Consider the following 22,258-nt stretch of genomic DNA (forward strand, 5'->3'; position numbering starts at 1 on the left):
TTAGCCCGGAACAAGATAGATGAAAAAACATTATTATTTTTTTAAAACACACAAATATATTTCCAATAGCAGCATATTCTTCCATGTTATAAATTTGTTATAATTTACTAACCCATTCTGCTACATAGAATGTCATTTATATTGTGCTGGCTTTTGTTTGTTTATTCTATTACTAACATTGCTGTATTGAATGTACTTATACATACATCTTTGCACTATTCTGACTTTTTGGGGGGATATTATTCCAAGAGATAAGTTGGCAAATAAAAAGTACTACTGCTTTGAATTATTGACACATATGGACAAATTGCCTTTTAGAAACTGCTTTCCACCAACAATATAGCAAAATAGCCATTTTAAAAATTCGATATTTATAAACACCATGTTTATTTCAAACACGACACTAGGTTCTAGGTTTGGATGCAGAGATGATGAAGAACAAGATAAAAACAGTGTTCCCTGGGACCTTAACCAGCCATAAGTAAGCACAAGATTTATTGTATACAGAAAAATAATGAAAATAAAATGGAGAGTTCTGTTTAGGATAAAATAAAATTATTAAAGAGCCACCATATTTGATATACATCAGGACTACACACATTCTGCCAATTACTCCTCCTCATAATACCTGTCACCTATCACCAGCAGCCTTGTACAGAGATACAGGTCCTTGCTAAGCAATTCCAAGAGATACATTCTCCACATTCTTCTGTGTGGACTTATGGATAATTACTAGTTCCAATTGTGAGAAAATGTCATTTCCACAGAGAAACTGACTAACACAATGCAATCCATGGTGAACCAACAGGGAACTTGATGAAAATTACACTTTTCTTACTCTGGCAGAAGAAAAGGGCTATCATTTATTTATGTGGACAGGATTTTTCCTTTGAGGGAATGTAAAAATCAAAAATACTATCCAAGATTATTATCTTATCGTGTCAAAAGAGGGCCCTCTATATATAAAATTCAGAATTAATTCATTCAAGTAACAATTTAACTATCAATAACGCAATAAATTTATAGCTAAATATATGAGTAAAAATAAAGATATATATATATATATATATACTTAAAACTATTAAAGTTAACACAGTCACCTTGTATACTTATGCCAGAATAGGTCTCTTACATGATGCCTTGGTATGGATTCTCATTCCCTACTGCACATTTGCTGCAAGTATATGCATTTCAGCCATTAGACATTAGTAGAAACAGGCTTAAAATTAACGAGGAGCATTGGAAAAACTTGCAGACTGAATTGCTTTCATTGTTCCCCTTAGTAATCTAATAAGAATCAATATTTTAAAAAAACAAATTACTAATAGGCATGCTAAAAATGTGTAAGAATGGCAAAAGATAAGTAAAATTAATAGTGTGATATATTTAGAAACTGGGTAATTGCAATATGGAAGTGATCAATCAACTTAGGAATTTTTTGTCATCTGAATTGATATATAATTTTTTAAAACCTGCATTTATTTAAAGTATATATGTTTTGACATATGTATATGCCTGTGAATTCACAACCACAGTCAAATAAATGAAAATACCTATCACACACAAAATACTCTTTCTGCTCCTAAATATTACCTTCTTCCTAATCCTTCCTGATCCCTTTCACCCATCCCAAAGCAAGTATCGATCTGCTTTCTGACGTTATAGATTAGTTTGTATTTCTTAGAGTTTTATATAAATGCAATCCTTTGGCATATTCTCTTGTATTAAGTGGCCTTTTTCACTCAGTAAAATTATTTTCAGATTTATCTATATAGTTTAATTTACCAAAAGCTCATTATTTTTCATTTCTGAGTAGAATTTTATTGCATATATATTTCATAATTTATCCAATCAGCTGTTAAACGTTGTCTGGGTTATTTTGAGTTTTTGGCTATTACATATGTACTAAGTATGAACAATTGTGTATAATTCTTTTTATGGACACAGACTATTATTTCTCTTTGGGAAACAGGTAGATGTAAATTGCCTGGGTCATGTGGTAAGCATATATGTTTATATACTGGTTTCCTGAAATGGTAAAACTGTTTTCCAGACTAGTTGCAGCACTATATATTCCCACCAACAACTCCAATTCCTCTATATCTCAGAGAAAACTTTTTTATGGTCATTCTGTTTGAGTTATACCAATAGATTTATAAAATATCATCTCATTGTAGTTTAATATGCTTATACATAAATAATGGTGTTTTAAAATTATTTTTCTTTTTGCTTAACCTGTATTTTAAGTTTGGGGTAGATGTGCTTTGTTATATAGGTAAAAATGTGTCATAAGGGATTGTTGTACATACTATTTCATCACATGGGTTAAAATTATTTTTTATATACTTACTTGACATCAGTATATACCATCTTTAGTGGTACGTCTGCTTCCATCCTTTGTCCATTTCTATGTTTTTTAACTCCTTATTCATTTTAAGCGATTCTCATATATCTTAGATTCAAGTCCTTTATGGTATAAATGATTTGAAAATATTTTCTTCTAGTCAGTGGCTGGGCTTTTCATTCTCTTAGCAATGTCTTTCATGGACTACTCTTTTTAATTTTATTTTTACAAAGTCTATTTTATCAATTTGTTTTTTAAAGATTGCATCTTGGTGTTTAATATAAGAATTCTTTGCTTAACCCATTGATATGGTTTGGCTGTGTCCCCACCCAAATCTCATCCTGAATTGTATTATAGTTCTCATAATCCCCATGTGATGTGGTAGGGACTAGGTGGAGATAATTGAATCATGGGGGTGGTTTCCCCTAACCTGTTCTCATGATAGTAAGTTAGTTCTTACAAGATCTGATGGTTTTACTGGGGCATTCCCCCTGTGTTGGGCACTCATGTCTCTCTCCTGCTGCCATGTGAAGAAGGATGTGTTTGCTTTCCCTTCCACCATGATTGTAAGTTTCCTGAGGCCTCCCCATCCATGCAAAACTGAGAGTAAATTTTTTTTATAAATTACCCAGTCTCAGGTATATGTTTATTAGCAATATGAGAAATGACTAATATACCCATGATTACAAATGATTTTCTATTTTGTTGTCTTAGAGTTATTTAAAGTTTTAAGGTGTTTATTTAGGTATATGATCAATTTGGGGGTTAATATTTGAATATGGTTCAAGGTATAAGTCAAAATTTGTTTTGTTATTTTTGTTTTTGTTTTATTGAATATGAATTTCCAGTAATTTCACAACACCATTCATTTTTATCCATTCATCACCAAATTGCCTTTTCATCTTTGTTGAAAATCAGTTATCTTATATATGTGTATGGATTTATTTCTGACACTAAATGACCCTGTTTCATTTACCTGTTTGCCTTTATGCCAATATTGTACTGTATTCCTTACTGAAGACTGACTAGTTCTTAAATTCAGATAATTAAATAACTCTATCTTTAAAAATATTTTGATAATTTTAGGTTATTTGCCTATACTATGGTTAGGCTTTGTGGCCCCACCCAAATCTCATCTTGAATTGTAATCCCCATAATTCCCATAATCCTCATGTGTCAAGAGGAAGACCAGGATAAGGTAACTGAATCATGGGGGTAATTTCTACAATGCTGTTCTTCTAATAGTGAGTGAGTTCTCATGAGATCTGATGGTTTTATAAGGGCTCTTCCCCCTTTGCTCAGTTCTTCTCCTTCCTGCCACCTTGAGAAAAAGGTGCCTTGCCTCCCTTTCACCTTTCACCATGATTGTAAGTTTCCTGAGGCTTCCCCAGTCATGCTAAACTATGAGTCAATTAAACCTCTTTGTTTTAGAAGTTACCCAATTTTGGACAGTTCATTACAGCAGAATGCAAAAGGACTAATACAGTGTGTTTATATAAATTTTAGAATGAACTTTTCAATTTCTACCATAATAATGCTGCATTTTTTTACTATTATGGCATTGTATCAATAAGTCAATTTGGAGAGATTTGATACCCATGTCTTCTGTCCCAAGAACATGATAAGCCTCTTCATTAATCAAAATCTCTAATCTATCTCACCAATATGCTTTCAATTTTTTAGTGCACATGTCTTGTAAAACTTTTGTCAGCTTTACTTTCAAATTGTTTCATATTTTTTATATTTTCTAAGTGATATTTAAACTTCAAGGTTTGAATTCACGTTGCCAGTATATAGGAATACAACTGATTTTCAAACTCATGTATTAGTGTAGTAGTTTTTTTTTGTATACTTCACTCATTTTTCTATAGAGGCAATTATGTGATCTGTGTTAAGACAATTGAATTTTTTTCTTGCTAATTTGAATGTCTTTTTTTTTTTTTCTTTTCCTTATCTAATTGAACTGATTAGACCCTCCAATACCATGTTGAATAGATTTGCTAAGAGCAGACATCCTTGTCTTTTTTGTGGTCTTAGGGGAAAACATCAATACTTTCATTACTAAACATGATGTTAGCTGTAGGTTTTTCTTTTTTAATAGATGTCTTCAACCAATTTGTAAGGAGTTCCCCTCCTTTCTTAATTTGTTCAGAATTTTTATCAGGTTTGATATTTGATTTTTTCCAAATAACTTTGTTGTTTCTATTGAGATGATTATGTGATTTTTGTTATTTGGTTTGTTATTGCAGTCAAATACATTGATTACATTTCAAATACTTAACAAACCTTGCATACCTACGATAGATTCCACTTGGACATTATATATTCTTTTAATGCCTTGCTGAATTTAATTTGCTAAAGTTATATTTACAATGTCAAATTGATTACATTAGGAATATTGATATGTGAATTGGTTTGGTATTAAGGTAATGCTGGCATGATAAACTAAATTGGGAATGAATCTGCAAATGTCTGGAAGAGTTTTGTACTATTAGTTTTGTTTCTCCCCTAAATGTTTACATGTTGTCTGTACTTGATATTTCTTATTAGCAAAAAAAGCTATTTTTTTATGTTTAAAAAATTTCTGCTCTTGGCCCCTCTTTCTCTTCAACTACTGCTTTGTCTTGCAGCTTTCGCAGATTTTTTGAATATGGATGTTCATTTGTTTAGTAAAAAGGCTATTTTGCTCTACTGTATTGCTTTTTCTTATTTCTCAAAAGTCAGTTGACAATATATTTACCTCATCCAAATTCTTTTACTAAACTGTCTTTAATGTGGTCCTTATTAAATTGTTATTGCTCCTTTTCAAAGAAAGTCGTGGCTGTAAATGTAAACAAATATTTCCATTTTGCTAAAATTAATGATTATTAATTAGTCTTTTTATCAGTTGACTTTTTAAAATACTTTATTTTCTTTTTAAAGAAGTTTTAGGTTCACAGAAATATTGAGGAGTTGACAGAGATTTTCCATATCTCTCTTGCTTCCACACATGCATAAGCTCCCTCATTATCAACATCCTCCACCAGAGTGGTACATTTGTTACAACTGATGAACTTACATTGACACATCATAATAACCCAAAGCCCATAGTTTACATTAGGGTTCACTTTTTTTTTTTTTTTTCCTGAGATAGGGTCTCACTGTGTCACCTAAGCTGGAGTGCATTGGTGCAATCACAGCACACTGAATGCTTGACTTCTGAGGCATAAGCTATTGCACCTGGCCCCAACATTACAGTTCACTCTTACGTTGTACATTCTATGGTTTTGGACAGATAAATAATGGCATGTGATAATTGTAGTATCATACATAATCGTTCAGCATATAGTCTTTTGATATTGTCTTCTTTTGCTTAGTCATATGCATTTAAAGTTCCCCTGTGTCTTTTCGTGACTTAAAGGCTTATTTCTTTTTAGCACTGAATAATATTCCATTGCCTCAATATCCCACAGTTTTTTCTTTTTTTTTTTTCATTCGCCCACTGAAGGACATTTTAGTTGCTTCCAAGTTTTGGCAATTATAAATAAAGCTGCTACAAAACTCTATATAGAGGTTTTTGTGAAGACAAAGTTTTCAATTCCTTTGGATAAATACCAAAGAGTGCAATTGCTATGTCATATAATGAGTATGTTTAGTTTTGTAAGAAACTACCCAACTGTCTTTCAAAGTAGCTGTAACATTTTGCATTTCAGCAATGATGAATAAGAGCCCTTTTTCCTCCACAACTTCATGAGCATTTGATGTTGTCAGTTTTCCAGATTTGGGCCATTTTAACAGATGCACTGTAGTATTTCATGGTTTTAATTTACATTTTTCTGATGACATATGATGCGGACCATCTTGTCATTGTTTATTCCTCATCTGTATAATCTTCTTTAAATAAAGTGTCTCTTAAGGTCTTCAGCCCATTTGTCAGTCAGATTGTTTGCTTATTGTTGAATTTTAAGGGTGCATTATATATTTTGGATAACTGTCCTCTATCAGATGTGTCTTTTCCAAATATTCCCTCCCAGTCTGTGCGTTGTTTTCTTGTTATCTAGACATTGTCTTATGCAGAACCAAAGTTTTAATTTCATTGAAGTCCAGCTTATCTATTTTTTTCATTAATTATACCTATGATACTATATCTAAAAAGTCATCTTCATCTGCACAGTTATCTAGATTTTCTTCCATGTTATCTCTAGGAGTTTTATTGTTTTCTGTTTTACATTTAGGTTTACTATTCATTTTGAGTTAATTTTTGTGAAAGGTGTAAGGTCTCCATCTAGATTCATTTTTTTTGAATGTGGATGTTCATTTGTTTAGTAAAAAGGCTATTTTTGCTCCACTGTATTGCTTTTTCTTATTTGTCAAAAGTCAGATGACAGTATATTCATGTGGATCTATTTCTGGGTTCTCTATTCTGTTCCATTGATCTATTTTTCTATTAGTTTGTCCTTGCCGCACTGTCTTTATTATTGAAGATTTATCATAAGCCTTGAAGTCAGGTAGTGTCAATCTTACAACTTTGTTCTTCTCTTTCAATATGTGCTGGCTCTTTTGCATTTTTTGGCTGTCCATATAAACTTTAGGGTTCGTTTTTCAATATTCACATAATAACTTGTTGAGATTTTCATTGGAATTTCATTGAATCTACAACCAAGTTGGAAAGAAGTGACATTGTGTCAATACTGAGTCTTTCTACATATGAATATAAAATGTTTCTATATTTATTTAGTTTTTTTTTTAATTTCATGAGAGTTTTTTACTTTCCTTCATGTTGATCTTGTATATATTTTTCTAGATTCATATATAAATATTTAGTTATTGGGAATGCTAGTGTAAATGTTTTTGTGTTTTTTGTTTCAAATTTCACTTGCTCATTGCTAATATATAGAAAAGTGATTGACTTTTCTATAATATATTAAACTTGTATCCTGCAACAATGCTATAATTGCTTATTGGTTCCCAAAGTTTTTCTTAAATTAATTGTTTGAATTTTCTGCATATGTGATCATGTCTGTTGTGAAAAAAAAGACAGTTTTATTTTGTCCTTTGCAATCTGCATACCTATTATTCCCTTTCCTTGTCTTACTGCATAAACTAGTACTTCCAATATGATGTTGAAAATAAGTAGTGAGAGGATACAGCCTTGGCTTTATCTTGTTGGGAAAACTTCAAATTCCACACCATTAAGTATGAGGTTAGCTGTAGGTTTTTGTAAATACTATTGTATCAAGTTGAGAAGTTATACTCTATTCCAACTTTACTGAGAGTTTTTATCATAAATGGGTATTGAGTTTTGTAAAGTACTTATTCAGCATTGATTAATATGATGTGATTTTTATTTTTTAGCATATTGATATGAGGGATTGCATTCATTTATTTTCAAATTTTTTTTTTTTTTTTTATCTGAAAACAAGTCCCACTTGGTTGTGGTGTAGTGGCCAGATTTTAAGCTATTATTGAATTTAGCTCCGCTATTTTGTTTAGCACTTCTGTATCTATAGTCATGAGATATGCTGTCTTATAGTTGTTTTTTTTTTTTTTTTTTTCCTGGCAATGTGTTTTTATAATTTTCATACTAGGGTAATGCTAGCCTTATAAAGTGAATTAGAAAGTATTCTCTCTGCTTCCATCCTCTGAAAGGCATTGTGTAGAATTGGTATAATTTCTTCCTTCAACATTGCTAGAATTTACTGGTGAACTCATCTGGGGCTGCTGCTTTCTGTTTTACAAGTTTAAATGTTGAACAAGCTTTTAAAAATAGAAAACAGGCCTATTGGTGAATTGTGTATACTTTTTTAACTATATGTTTTGGTATCTTTTGTCACCTAGGTTACCAGATATGCTGTCTTACAGTTGTTTTAATATCCTTTTTTTCTGGCCATGTGATCTGAAATGATGTCCCCTCTTTAATTTTTCATATTGTAAATCATGTCCTCTCCCTTTTTTTCTTTATTAGCCTGGCTGAAGGCTTATTAAATTTATTGATCATTTTAGAGAACCATTGCTAGAATTTACTGGTGAACTCATCTCTACTGATTTCATGTTTTCAATTTCATTAGATTATTGATCTAATCAACTTTTTTTTTTTTTTTTTTTTTTTTTTGAGATTGTCTCGCTCTGTCCCCAGTGGATGTTTTGTGTATCTCAGTCACTGCAAGCTCCGCCTCCCGGGTTCACGCCTTCATATCCTCTTGCTCAGTCCATAGATCTGGGACTACAGATGCCCGCCACCTCCCCGGCTTAATTTTTTGTATTTGTTAATCATGTCCTCGGGGTTTTTTTCTTTAGCCAGGATGGGCTTATTAAATCTCCTGACCATCGTAGATCCGCCCAGTTTTGGCCTCCCAAAGTGCTGGGATTACAGGCTTGAGCCACCGCGCCCGGCCTTGCTCTAATTCTTATTATGTATTTCCTTCTGCTTATTTTGGATTTAATTTACTGCTCTTTTTTTGTTTCCTAAGTGTAAACTTAGAATATTCATTTTAGATACTTCTTTTTTTCTGATGTGTATGTCCATGGTAAAAATTTCATGTGTTGAATTGTCACTGAACTACCTTCACTCATCCCAATAATTTTAACAAATTGTGTTTTCATTTTCATTTAGTTTATAACTTTTTTTTTATCTCTCTTGTGATTTCTTCTTTGACCAATGTGTTATTTAGAAGTGTGTTTTTTTAATCTTCATTTACTTTTGGATTTTCAAGTTGTCTTTCCGTTATTGACTTATAGGCTAAATCCACTGTTTTCTGAGGGCACACTGTAAGACTTTTGTTGTTTAAATTTGTTACAGTGTGTTTTATGGCCCAGAATTTGGGCAGTCTTGGTGAATATTGGTTGAATTTTCAGGAAAGCTTGACCCCATTTAAAAACTTTCTTATTCTTAGACTTATTCAGAAGCATTCAAAACTAAAATTGCACAAATAGAGACATTTTAATTAAAAATAAATTCTAATTTAGTTTAATCTTGTCAGAAGACATATTCTGTTTTTTACGTGTTTCTATTTATTGTGACTTGTTTGTGTACTCTACTATCAATTGTTAAAATGTTACATGTTTACCTTAGAGGAATATGTATTTTCTAATTGTTGGATATCAATTTTTATATATGCTCAACTTTATACAACTTTACCAACATTAGGTCTTCTTGGTCTTTCATGTTTCCATTGTATTAATTATAATGTATAATATATGTGAACACAATAAAATTATATATCATATAAGATTAATAATTATTTATCAATTTCTCTTTATATATATCTTTGTGTATTTTGAGACTGTGTACTCAAAGTCATGTGAATGTTGACTTTTTAGTGGCATCATTAATGATTTAAATTTTAATTGTTGCATAATTACCCTCTGTATCATAATAATGATTTTTAACTTTGTAGAACATTAATTTAACTACACCAATTTCCTTGGGGCTACTCTTTACGTCATATATTATTTATTGTTATTTTACTATCAAACTATCTGACTATGCATGTGTTAAAACTTTTTTTTTGTAAATAGCATATATTAATAATTTTTTCTTGTTTCTCAATTAAAAAAAATTACCAGCTGATAGAATAAGTTGAGTATATTTCCATATATGGTGATTAAATTTGAAATCACTTTTTCAAAATACTTTATGCCTTCTTTTGAATGTTGTTTTCCTTCCTTTGAATGATTATTTTTAAAAATTGCATTACTCACGTTGTATTTGGAAGGTTATGCCCCCCTTTTTTTTATTTAAAAGGTATAATTTATTTTATGTAAGAAATAAACAAGAAATTGTACCCTCTTCATGTGCAATGAAATTTCTTAGACCACTTTAGATCAGAGCACCTCTATATAGTTTTCCATAACTATTCATAACTTCATGTTTAATGATAGCTTATGTTTATATCCCTATACCTAAAAATTACCACGATATGGGACAGAGGATTAAAGACATGGAGTTGGTTTTTCATCACTTAATATTTAGTTATATTTACATATGTGTTTTATTTCTTTTGTTTGTTGGTCTTTCTTTAACCTTATAAATTCCTTCTGGAATTACGATTTTTTTTTTCTTGATGTACATTCTCTATTAACTCATTTAGTGAAGATTCTAACTACTGTGCCTGTTACATCATAATTACTTAACTAATGTCCATTTCTTTAATAAATTATTAATTTTACTTCTCATCAGAATGATGCAGTAGTTAAAGCAAATAGACAAGAGAAAGGAAGTCTCTCACTGTACGCATGTGTTAGCATTTGTAAAACGTTCAAGGGTAGCATCTTACTCAAACTTTCTATAAAGAAGAGATATAGTAAGAAACCCAGAATATTTAGCAAATGTCATGCTGCTATATGTTTAAACTGTGAGGAATGTCATGCTGTTATATATTTAAACTATAAAGATATATAACACAAGCTGGGAGGGTGCTCTTAGAGAGCCAGATAATATGATTTTATTTGAGATACCAACCTCTGTGCTTCAGCTTCCTTTTCTCAAAAACCGAGGATGGAACAATAGCACCTACCATATAAGGTTGCAGCAACAATTCAATGAGTGCATACATTAAAGGAGCTTGGAGAATGTGTGCATAGCATAAAGTCATGTTAAGATAATTATTTTAAACTTGGAAGTAGATGAAAAAAAACTGCATGCCCTTTCAATGCTCATTGCAGCATTGTCTAACAGTCTTCAACAAAAAGAGTCTCCTTGCCTCTCTGCAAGTCTTACTTTAGAGTCCACAGAATGCACGTTTGTTTGAATTTATACTTACCATTTATTAAGGTTCAAAATCTGTTAAGTTAGATGTTAGTTAATGGTTTTAGTCCAGTAATGATTTAAGTGACTTATACTTAATCAATAGTATAACTTTCAAAGATCATGGTTTATTACCCTTGAAGATGTTAACCAGTATTGTTTCTAATTTAGCAAACTTATTCAGCATGCCTTTTAAGACTGACTATATAATCCTCTTTTCTTTGAATTGTACTTTTAAGAAGTTTTACTTTGCTACCGGTTTTCCCATTAATAAGTTGAATAAATATTTGATCCATGTTCATGCTATATTTGTATGTCATATTTTTAGCTAAAATATTCTTTGACACATTCAGTAAATATTAGCTATTTTATTACCATTAATCTTTCTATATTGATAAATTTAGCAGATCAGAATATGGTAATGAGAAAATCACAAACTCAATTTTACTTCATTTGATTTGTATTAATAAAAAATATAATTTGTTATTTTCATTGACTTCCTTTTAAATATTTGTGTCATTTATCCTAAAGGAAATGACTGTAGAGTGCAGAACTTTGAGCACTACAAGTTCTTGTTTTAGGAGAAATCCAAAATGTTAAGTTTCCTTGATGTTTAGATTATTGTAAGAAAAAAAGAAATTGTTAACATCAAAATAAACTACAAGTTAAACTTAAAAAAAAAAATAAGTTCATGTATATATATATATATATATGAATATGTTGAAATATTTGTTGAAATTAAGCATTAAGTGATCACACAGAATTTGAAATAAGAGCTGGAAAGCACATGAATTAGTTTTGTATGCCCATATTAATGGTAGTATCAGATAGAGGGATGGATTAGAGATACTTTTCAACTGGAAAATAGCCTGTTATTTCTGCAAGTGATACTAAAATACAGAAGTTTTTTGTTGGTTTAAAAATTAATTGAAAATTCTTCACATTGTTTCATGTAACTGGCAAAATTACCTAGTCTCCATTTTGAACTAAATGTGTTTAGTCTTTGATAACTTAAAGTGTTGCTCACACCATGTCACTCTAGCCTGGATGATAGAGTGAGACCCTCTCTCAAAAACAAAAATATAAATAAGAATAGACTTGATAATAAAAAGCAGGCAAACAAATAGAGTAATATTGATCTTTATGAAGGATGTTAGTTGTCCCATAACCCAACACAATATTGTATTTAAACTGAGTATCTAAGGGTTTTTTGTCTGCCTCTCTGCAAGACTTAAGCATTCAATATTGTTGCTACAGTATCAAGTAATAGAAGGTAAACCTGTAATATCTTTTTGCTACACTATAAGAAAATATGCCTCATGACAGTTATGTTGATAATCAAATTTCCTCTGTGTTTGAGAGTTAAATACTACACATTTGGTTGATTAATGTATAAGAATGCATGATTACTAAACTAATTTATATACTTTTAGCGGAATTTTTCATTTAGGGGATTCCAATATCTTCTCATTACTCATCAGATAAAATTCATATTCCCAACATAGCCTGTGAAGTTCTAGGAGACACAGTTTCTATATATTTTTTCCTGACACATCCATTATCTGTTGCTCTCTAATTTTCAGAAATACCAGCAGGTATTTTAATCCTGTTGGTTCTCAGAGCATGTCAGTCTTATTCCTGTCCCCAAATTTGGCTCTTGTGTTTGCTCTACTTACTACAGGCAACTCCTAAATCTGTGTATAGCTAGAGGTCTCTTATTGTTGACACCTCAGCTCATCTATCACTTTCTGAGAAGGTTTCTTGGATTATACCTTTTAAATTCACACTAGTAAGTATCATATCACCCTAGGCACTTCTTTCATGGTCCTCAGCACAAATTATTTTATTGTTTGCTCAACTGAACTATAAGCTCAGTGTGTTAAAAGACCTAGTCTGTATTCTTATTTTATCCTCAGTATCAAGCATATGTGAATTACCCAACTGGTTAATGAATGTTGAATGAATTTAACAACAACTTATAAAAACTACACTTTTATTATATGCATCAATAATTGCAGAATTGTGAAACTTTTGTATACATTTTAAAAATATATGCCTTAATTCTGTTTTTAGTAATGTGAACATTACTTTTGATAAAGTAAGCTGTATGTACAATATCAAAGGACAACCAAAAGTAATTTTAGCTTAATATTGAAACACGTTTAAGTTGTTTTGACTTGTGTGTTCCTTAAAATAGGTCATACATGTTTAATTTTTAGTAACCATGACTAGTGATGTGTTAAGCTTTTACGATTGATAGATTTGCAATTTTGGTATTTTAATCCACTTACGAAACAGCTTGATCTAAGCTAAGTTCAGATTGATAAGCAAATTCTGGCTTCAAGTTTTTTTAGAATTGTTTTCCTGACTAGCTATGAGTGTATAAGATTCTTGCTTCACTTTAGTGATAAACTTTTACATGTTTAATATCCATCTCTCGCTTAACACTCAACTGCCTGAGGGCAACCCTAATTTCATATCTTTATAATACATTTTAATATTTGCTATATGTGACCCAGGTTCTCTGTTTATCATACCCATTCCCTCATTTACTTTTCAGAGGTGTTTCATAAGATAGGTGCTACTTTTACCGTCCAGTTACTTACAGAAGGGGAAACTAAGACCTACACAACTATAAGCAAAGTATTCAAGTTCTCGTGTACATTAACATGTGCACGTACATTATCATGAGAACTTGAATACTTTGCTTATAGTAATCTATATGTAATTGTTCTAGAAAGTATATTAACAACATATGTTTCTGGGATGTAACACTAATTTAATAATTGTGTATTAAGTTGAATTAGAAATATGACTCGGTGTGTGTGTGTGTGTGTGTGTGTGTGTGTCTGCATATCTCCAATTTCTGTGTTTTGTTTCGAGAATGGACAGTTAATTGAAGTTCTCATGCAGGCCTACACAGCTTCTGTCTTATTCTGCCTTATTCTTTTTTGTGCAGTTATAACAGAATACCTGAGCATGCGTAATTTATAAATAATAAAAATGCAAGCCTGTAATCCCAGCACTTTGGGAGGCCGAGGTGGGTGGATCACAAGGTCAGGAGATCGAGACCATCCTGGCTAACACGGTGAAACCTCTTCTCTACTAAAAAATACAAAAAAAATAGCCGGGAGTGGTGGCGGGCCCCTGTAGTCCCAGCTACTCGGAAGGCTGAGGCAGGAGAATGGCGGGAACCTGGGAGGCAGAGCTTGCAGTGAGCCGAGATCACGCCACTGCACTCCAGCCTGGGGGACAGAGCGAGACTCCGTCTCAAAAAAAAAAAAAAAAAAAAAATGTATGTCTCACAGTTTTGGAGGTTGAAAACTCCAAGATCACGGCACTGGCAGGTTTTGCCTGCTGAAGGCCTGATCTTCACTTCCAAGATGGTGGCTGGAGTGCTGCATTCTCCAGAGTACAGGGATACTGTTTCTCACATGGCAGAAGAGAAAGATCAATGAACCTACTCTTGCAAGCCCATTTTTGTTTTGTTTGCTTGTTTGTTTTTGAGACAATGTCTCACTCTCTCACCCTAGAGGATGGAGTGCGGTGGCACAATCTCTTCTCCCTGCAACCTCCACTTCCCCTGTTCAAGTGCTCCTCCCACCTCAGCCTCCCAAGTACCTGGAACCACAGGTGATGACTACCAAAAAGTGTCTAATTTGTTTGTTTGTTTGTTTGTTTTTGCTAGAAACTGGCTTTTGCCATGTCAGCCAGGCTGGTCTTGAACTCCCAGGCTCAGCCAATCCGTCTGCCTGGGCCTCCCAAAATGCTTGGATTATAGGCATGACCCACTGCATCCAGCCACAAGCCCATTTTATAATGGTATTATTCCATTCATGAGGTCAGAGCCCTTGCAACCTAAACTCTTATCCATAGGCCACAAATTCTAACACTGTTGCATTAGGAATGCACTTTCTGACACATACATTTTAAGGAAGACAAAAACATTCAAACTACAGCAGATTTTATTCTACATGTAATTGTTCAAGAAAGTGAGTTACTGCATATGAGAATAAGAAGTTTCTTAACTAAAAACTCTCTAAATAGTAAAAACAGAGGAATGAAAACAGAACAAGGGTAGCTGAGACTAAACTAGCAAGACACCTTCAAAGAAGCCACAGTAGTTCCGAGAACTAAAACATGGATTCAAGATTTCTGGAAACTTAAAAAAAAAAAAAAAGAGCTTGACAATTTTATAAAGATTGAATAGGAATATAATTAATCCAAGAATTTCCTTTATGGCCTGAATGGTGATATAATAATAATATCAACAAACACTTACGTAGCATTTATTATGAACAGTGCTTTTCAAGATCATTTAATTCTGTCAACAGTTCTGTGTAGAAAATAATATTTTTTTTATAGAAGAGAATAGGGGTGACAAGGGAAGCATGACGGCTGGTTATTAACATTATAACATCTTCCACAGAGTAAAATATTGTGTGAAAACAAGCAAAGATATTTGAGTTACAGATTTAACTCAATACTTTAGTGTTACACAATATCTTAATGAAGGAAACCAAAAAATCTATAATTAAGCAAGATAAATTTTAATGCTTCATAGATAGGATTATTATTCAAAAGATTAATACAACAGAATATTGTCCAAATAGAACCCCCAATGCAAAGTAGTGAAAACAAATACATGCAGAAAACTAACACTTTACCTACATACATTGGTTTAGATTTTTTCCAGAAAGTTTAATTTCATATAAATATTTTACCACTTTATATTAGGGTGGTCCAAAAGTAATTCTGGTTTTTGCTAATAAGTGTGAATTTTCAATCAAATATTTGGGAGGAATATTAGATTCTGCAACTAATGCTTTATAGGGAAAATAGTCACTGGCATAGAAGAACAAAAACTCTATTTTAAAGTTAGCCCATATGTCTGACTCTTCAAAAAATTTTTACTACTGCATTGACAGATGAAATTTCTTTCGTGTTGGGGGGATGTAGGGGAAAGAATCATAAAGTTTTTACAGATTTATTTCCTTCCCAGATTCTATTTGCAAAGCAAGGCTCACAAAAGGTTTTTAATATAGATTTAAGTTTTCCATGATAGTGGGAAAGTTTTCAAGATAGCTCTATAAACATAATCTCCTAAATCTGATGAGTCTCTGCTAGACATGAAAAAGAATACATTGTCTTTCACATCCTTCTGTGCTAAGAATTTAGGCTGCAAAGAAAATTTAGAGGCAAAATCCTTATATGAACTTATTTATTCTATATAATTATTAGACTTCATTTTGTCTTATCATTATTGATCATTTAATAAAATCAGTTGGGGATAAAATTATTCTCTATGTCTCATTGGTTTTCTGTGCTATTTTAGTCTACATGCAATAAAAAGAAAAATATATAAATAACATTTATCACATACTCCATTAAGTCTAACATATGCTAGCACAGCACACTGCAGTCAAATTGTGTATCTCTGTGTAAAATTGGTGCTGCTCCTTCACTAAAAAACATCTAGTAAATGAAACTATAGTCCAACAAGTAGACTTATTTTGGCTTTCTATTGAAAGGAAACAAGTGTACAGATTCACAGTCCTTTTTGTGAAAAAGTCCACACTTTATAATTAATGTGTTATTTTGGTTTGTGTTGGTTTCTTCAGTTATTAAAGTCCTATCATCACAGCACACAAAGCAGACATGCAATTTAAAGCTAAGCAATAAGTGTACTAGTGTAGCAGTTTATAAGAAAAAAAAAAAAAAAACAAAGTGTGTATCAAGCTTTGTAAAGTTGTGGCCATCTAAAGTATCAGGATGAAATTTGGTCTTCATATTTGCATCATGCAAAGGTTAGCCATATTTTGTGTTTCTAAATTTCCTCTCACTGGGAATTAGATATACAAATTTTATGCAATCTTTTCACCTGTCATGATATGCATAAAATGTATTAACATATGGATGGGGGAACAACATGATCGTTAAAGCAACAGTTTGTGGTTTCTGTCTTCATAGGAAATCCAATGGGGATTGGGATGTTAAAGACTGAGCCAGGTCTACACAGAGTACATTTCTTTAGCTTCCCGGTTGATACTACCGGGGTCATCTTGCTAGTGTACTGTGTGGGCTAAGTACCTTATTTCAATTCCTTCGAATAAGGTTTCTCAAAATATCTGTGGTAAGGGACACTTAAAAAATTTCTAATCTCTCATAAATTTATACATTTCTGAATTACAATGAAAATAAATTACTAAAAATAAGTGGAAAATACCCACAAAGACATGAAAGAAACAAGTTCTATTTTGTTAGTATTAGATTCAGTCAACATAAAATTACTTTGTCAATGTACAGTGTACTCTGAATATTTAAAAATTTACTCTCAATTCGGACACCTAGATCAATCTGTTTGGTGTATACTGGTATCTCATTGTGGTTTTTATTTGTAGTTTCCTGATGGCTTATATTGCTAAGCAGTTTTTAGTTTGTTTGTTTGTTTTTTCCTTTTTGAGACGGAGTCTCGCTCTCTCACCCAGGCTGGAGTGCAGTGGCGCAGTCTCTGCATTGCAAGCTCCGCCTCCTGGGTTCACGCCATTCTCCTGCCTCAGCCTGCCGAGTAACTGAGAGTAGAGGCGCCCACCACCACGCCCGGCTAATTTTTTTGTGTTTTTAGTAGAGACGGGGTTTCACCCTGTTAGCCAGGGTGGTGTCGAACTCCTGACCTGGTAATCTGCCCGCCTCGGCCTCCCAAAGTGCCGGGATTACAGGCGTGAGCCACCGCACCCTGCCGCTAAGCATTTTTTTCATGTGCTTCTTGGACATTTGAAAATCTTCTATTGTGAAGTATTTATTCAAGTTGTTTACACATTTAAAAATGTTTCATTGTCTTCTTATTATTGAGTTGTAAGTTATTTACATAATCTGAATATAAGTACAATATAAAATACATATGTTGAAAATCATTTCTCCCAGTCTCTGGCTTGTCTTTTTTTTTCTGTGTCCACGGTGTCTTTTACAAAACAGAAGTTTTAACTTTTGTTGATGTCTAACTTGTCGAGGTGTTATTTTAGGTTTTTATTTGTTGTGTTCCAGCTAAGAGATGTTTACCAAACTCAAGGCCAAAAAAAGTTTTCACTTATAATTTCACCTAGAAATTGTACGGTTTTTGCTTTTGTGTTTAGGTCTATAATTCATTTCAATTTAAATATTGTGAGGCGAAGTTTTAGATTAATTTTCCCCACAAATACATCTAATATTCACAGCATTGCTTGTAAAGTTGATGATCATTTCTCTGTTTTTATTCTAGTGTTTTTTGCTAAAAAAGTCACCTACCATATATATGTGGATCTTTTTTTGAATTCTATACATTTAATTTATCTGTATATATCTTCTTATGCCAAGACCTAACTCTCTTGATTACTGTAGTCTTAGGCTAAGTGTCTAAATCAGGCAATGCCAGTCTTCCCATTTGTTTTTCCAGAATTGTTTTGGCTATTTTATATTGTTTCTGTTGCTATACAAATTTCAGAATCAATTGTCAAATGTGAAAAAAGAAAAACAAAAATAAATAAAGTCTGCCTGGATTTTGACTGGGGTTGTGTTGAATCTATAGATCATCTGGCAAAAAAAAAAAAAAAAAAAAAAAAAAAAAAAAAAACCCCAAAAAAAAAAACAAAACAAAAAAAACCCTAGCAATATTATTGAGATTTTCCATCTGTGTATGTGACATATTTGTACATTTAGTAGTTCTTTATTTTTTTCTAGCAAAAATATATAGCTTTCTGTGTAGGTATTTTACACACACTTTTCTAAATAAATACCTAAATATTTTTTAGTTTTAAATAGCGTTTTGTATTATACTTTAAATTTTACTTTCTAAATTGTTCATTGCTAGTATATAACAAAACAATGGATGGCTATATATAAATCATGTATCACTTGACTTAGCTAAGCTCATGTTCAGTAGTTCTAGTAATCTTTTTCTATACATCGTTTTGGATGTTCTGTACTTAATCTGTGGACACTGAGTATTGCTGCCATAGAATTCTTCAATGAAAGACTTCCTACCTAGGTGTTAGGAATGCTCTTGGCAGTCAGTTGGCCAAGTCAGGCAAGTTCTTTCAGCCATTGCCTCAGCTGAAGGCAATCTATTTGCTCAAAGGTAAACTTCTTCCTGGGGCAGTATAAAAGTTTGGCCACCTTGTCTTAACTGATAAAATGGCATTTTAACTCTGCAGATCCCATGGGGTTACTTAAGGCTTTCTTAATTTTTTAATCTCACGATGGTTTCTTCTCCTACCCAGTGCTGTTTCCTGGAACTCCCCTTCATATATATTGATTTGAGAGCTGTTTCCTCAAAAAAGTTTCTGCATACTAAAATCCATCTAAGGATCTGCTTCCTAGGATACCTAACCTGTAGCCATGATCTTGTATGTGTGTGTTTGTGTGTGTGAATTAACAGAGGAATTTTCTCTTTCTTTCTAAGATATTTGTCTTGCTTATACTTTTTTCCCCTTATTGTGTCTGCTGTGGCATCTTCTCTAATGTTGAATTGAGGCTATGACAGGGATTATAGTTGACTTTTTCATAATCATAGGGGGAAAGTGTTATGTCATTCAATTACATATAATGTTAACTGTAGGTTTTTAATAGATTCCCTTAATCACACTAAAAAAGATTATTATATTGCTTATTTGGTGAGACATTTTGTTATGAGTGAGTTATTCAAGATATGTTGCTAAATTTCTAAATATTCGAGGTTTTCTATGTATCTTTTTCTAACTTATTGAGAGCTGGACTTGGTGAATGTTAGCTATTGAATGCCCGGATGGTATAATGTTCCTTTAAAATGTGTTGATTTTTGTTTTGACAGCCAGTTAAGTTACCCGTGGATCAACTTCAGCCTTTCAAAGTCTGTTTTTGATATTTGTTTTGAAGACATAGATTTTCCTTTTTGGTTAGTTTAGCTTTACTCTGAAGATATAAATTTTCTGCAGATTGTATTGAATTGCCTTGATTTTTCAATATGCTTTCTCCAGTCTGTTTAGTTGGAACTAAAATGCCTACCAATCCTTTGTGACCTTCAGGTATTTCTCTGGTTATAGCTCCTCATAGGTTTTCATTTTCTGGCCTTGTAGAAATTATCCTTCCCAATGCTCAGCCTAGTAGTATTCAACAGAAGACTCAAGGTTACTTCATGCAGGTTTCTGAAATGTGTTCCCAGTTTCACTTCAGTTGGTTGATACTGTGATCTTCAAATTCTACCCACCTCAGCTTCTCTCAACTATAATCTGTTTCCTAAACTCTGTAGGATCACAATGCCATTCATCTTCTTTCTTTGTATTTGGATTTCCTGTAAGTGCTACAGAGTAGAAATACCCCAGCTTCTAGAAGGCCAACAACACTGTAGAACTTTATCCTACTCTGTGGAATCACTTGGAGTTTGGAAGAAACACAACATTGTGTCTGATGAGGAAAATAATGTAATTTCTAAGAAGTGGTCTTAGGGTACAACTGTTAATATGCGACATTGCCATATGCATGTTTCTAATAGCATGAGGGAGGGGTCATAAATATGGCATTAACTTTGATAAGGATTTAGGAAATGGAGAGATTCTTAGGATTTTGTTAAATATTAAAAAATCAATTTTTAAATTAGTTCTTAATTCCACTAGTCTTTTTACTCAAAATAGGAATGTGAAATTTTGTAACAGCCATTCTTATTAAAATGTAAATTATATGCAAATTTGATTTCCAGGAGGAAGAGTGAGAACCAATGAAGATGGTGATGAAAGCTTTCATTTTTCTTATTGTTGTTAGTATTACTCTTACCTAAAAGTCTTGCTGCTTAGTCTTTCCTTACTTTCCTTCTGAACTTTCTCATAAACCTTGTAGGACATTCACACTCATTTTATTTTTAACACCTTTGACAAACTCTAATTCTATGAAGAGAGAGATACAAGAGTTATGACCCTTAGTTCTAGAGTCTAAAATATAGTCTACTTGAAAGAACACACAACATACCTCTAGTGTTAGACTTTTTTTTTTTTTTTTTAGGTTGGCTTTGTTTGATTTCCAGCTGAGTTATTTAAGTGGATCAGAGAGCAGTCGAATTAATTGGTGCTTCTCTGAACCAAATAGCAGTGCCTATGGCTAGTTGCCCTTCCCAGATCATTGTGGCATTGAGCCTTATGATGCTATTATGTGAGCGTTCTCTGGCTGTGGCTGTCCTGGGTCATAACCTGATTTTGATAGCAACAATTACAGATCCTTCAAATGTCAAGATTCAGACCTTATGTGTTTTCTGACAATAATGTACTACTGAAGAAAAACTTCAGGGAACAGTCATGAAAGATTCTTCATTTCTAATAGTATTTATAGGCTTGTTATTTTGAAATACAATTGAAACAATAATTGCCAAATGGAGGAGGTGGCTGTTAGAATGCATTTTGCATGTTTTACATTAAAGTAAACAGAAAAGGCCAGGAGCCTGTAATCCCAGCACTTTGGAAGGCTGAGGTCCGTGTTTTGAGACCAGTCTGACCAACATGGTGAAACCCTGTCTCTACTAAGAATGCAAAGATTAGCCAGGAGTGGTGGTGCATACCTGTAATCCCAGCTACTCAAGAGGCTGAGGCAGGAGAATTGCTTCAACCCAGGAGGCAGAGTTTGCAGTGAGCCGAGATCTCACCACTGCACTCCAGCCTGGGCAACAGAGTGAGACTCCATCTCAAAAAAAAAAAAAAAAAAAAAAGTTAAAATCCTTCAAATGTGAAGATTCAGACCTTATGTATTTTCTGACGATAATGTAGTACTGAAGAAAAACTTCAGGGAACCCTAGTCTGAAGGTAAGACTAGGATAATTTGAATATTCACAAGACACTTTTATGGCTCCTTCATAAACAATTCATCAAAAGTCTTAGTCATGTGCTCTACAAACTTCATTTCAGAAAGTGACTCCATTCCTCATGAGAATTGGCCTTTGGTACAACTGCCAATTTTTCCTTAGATAAAAATGTCATAAGCTATCCAATTTTAAAATTGGGCAAAAGACTTGAATATGTTATTCTCCAAAGAAGATCTGCAAATAGTCACCAAGCATATAAAAAATGTGGTTAATATCACGAATCATAAGATAAATGCAAATCAAAAACACAATGAAATGTCATCTCACACACCTTAGGAGGGCTACTATCAAACTAACAGAAAGTAGCAAGTATTGGCAAGGATGCAGAGAA

At 32.6% G+C, this 22,258-nt stretch overlaps 1 long non-coding RNA gene across 1 annotated transcript; it reads right to left on the reverse strand.

Annotated features, from left to right (window-relative positions):
* Positions 1 to 5,233: 5,233 nt before the first annotated feature.
* Positions 5,234 to 21,171, reverse strand: LOC126954923 (uncharacterized). The gene is made up of 3 exons (XR_007725760.1): positions 21,045 to 21,171; positions 14,376 to 14,492; positions 5,234 to 6,976 (listed from the first exon to the last, which is right to left on the reverse strand). It is a non-coding gene; the product is annotated as an uncharacterized LOC126954923 (long non-coding RNA).
* Between the last annotated feature and the right edge of the window lie 1,087 nt (positions 21,172 to 22,258).

This window comes from Macaca thibetana, chromosome 5 (assembly GCF_024542745.1).
Source record: "Macaca thibetana thibetana isolate TM-01 chromosome 5, ASM2454274v1, whole genome shotgun sequence".
Taxonomy (NCBI): Eukaryota; Metazoa; Chordata; class Mammalia; order Primates; family Cercopithecidae; genus Macaca; species Macaca thibetana.